Source organism: Octodon degus, unplaced genomic scaffold (genome assembly GCF_000260255.1).
Source record: "Octodon degus isolate 3935 unplaced genomic scaffold, OctDeg1.0 scaffold00049, whole genome shotgun sequence".
Classification (NCBI taxonomy): Eukaryota; Metazoa; Chordata; class Mammalia; order Rodentia; family Octodontidae; genus Octodon; species Octodon degus.
In genome coordinates, this window is record NW_004524625.1 from 12922096 (window position 1) to 12923825 (window position 1730).

The following is a 1730-nucleotide window of genomic DNA, read 5'->3' on the forward strand; positions in this document are numbered from 1 at the left end:
CTGGAGTTGTGGGGATAAACCACAGCAACCTGAGCCTGACTGCTTTGTTGAAGCAGCCACTTAAAGAACTGAGCTAAGGGGCAGGCCCCTGGAAGAATGCTTGCATGGTGTATGCAAAGCCTTGCGTTTGCGCCTCGGCCCGAGAACACCAAGTCCTCCTGTATTTTTTTTTTTTTTTTTCCGGTCCTGGGAATCAAACTCAGGACCCTGCATGTGCCAGTCAGGCGCTTATGCCACTGGGCTGTTCCCCTGGTGAAGTCTTCCTGTGTTTGTAACTGCCAAGGCCTAGCTTTGGAAATCACCTCTGCAAACAGCTGACTTCTGTCTCTTGATAATAGTAGTTGGGTATAGGTACTCCTGTATAAGTGGTCTGAGTATTGCAGCGTTAACCATGCTCTTCCATTATCATGTTAGCAAAGAGGTTTAAGGAATCAAACAGCTTTTTCAAAATAGGAATTTTGCTGGAAATGATACCATCAAAAAAGTAAAAAGTATGGATTTTTCCTCACTGAGACAAAATACAAGGAAAATGAAGGAGCAGGTTTCTTTTGGCCCACCGTTTTCGAGGTTTTAGTCTGTGATCATGGCTTCAGGTCCAAGGCAAGACAGAAAATCACGATGGTAACAGCTTGCGGCTGGGGCCACTGCTTACCTCACTGTGAGCAGGAAGCCCAGGTAGTCCCCGAGGTCGAGTACAAAAGACCCACTCTCTTAAACTAGGTCCTGCCTAAGTGTTACCTCTACTAACAGGTCAGATGGTGAGTCCATCAGTGGATTAACCTGTTCTAGGTCAGCGCCTTCATGATCCAGCCCTTTTCCCAATGCCTCATCTCTGACTAGTGCTCTGGGGACCGAGCCTCAATACCTGAATCTGCAGGCGCTATTCCAGATTCAAACCACAGGGATCACCCTTGGACAGGAAGAAATACAGATCGTAACTCCCAAGGGGTTTTTTAGTAAGAACTCTGAAGGCTGAACAATAAAAATGAAAACCAGTGGAAAAGTGGGCAAAAGTTTTGAGTACTCATTCCTGAAGAACACACCCACATGGCAGGGAGCACACTGTTGAAAATCATTATAAAGCCAATTCAGGCCAGAAGCACCACCATGCCATACCTACTCAAAACTAGGAAGTGGAGAAATTAGAACTTTTTCAGACATTGTTGATGGGAATGTAAAATGTAACTACTTTGAAAAAAACAGGCAGGCACATCCTCAAAATGCTAAACACAGTTACCAATCCTTAGAAGCTGTATCATTTTTACAATGTTAATTTTTGCTGTCATATTGTACTTTACCTCTTGGTATTATTTATACACTATGTTAATATTTACAATATGGACATTGTTATATTTCAAGTTGTACAGATCTCTTGCTGTACATTGCTAATGTTTAATAGAAGAGACGGGGATGTATAGCTTCATGGTAGTGGTAGAGTAGATGCCAGGTTGCCTTGAATCCCTGTGGCCTCAAAAGAAATGACAAAAAAAGAACTGTTCAGATTATAGCCACAGGGCTGGCCAAATAGCTCAGCGGATGGGGTCATGGGTTTGATCCCTGGACCTGCCGTGCCAGCCCTGCCCCCAGGGCGCGCTGAGAAGACAATTGATACTGGGTGTGGTGGCACATGCCTATAATCCCAGCACTTGGGAGGCTGTAAACAGCAGAATTACTACAAGTCCAATCTAGTAGTGAGACCCTGAATACCCTGTACACCCTTCCCTAAAATA

General features: G+C 44.5%; 1 protein-coding gene across 5 annotated transcripts in view; it reads left to right on the plus strand.

Moving 5' to 3' along the window:
* The window catches only part of Eed (embryonic ectoderm development), a 40316-nt gene that overhangs the window by 16305 nt on the left and 22281 nt on the right, over positions 1 to 1730 (plus strand). The window lies entirely within an intron of this gene.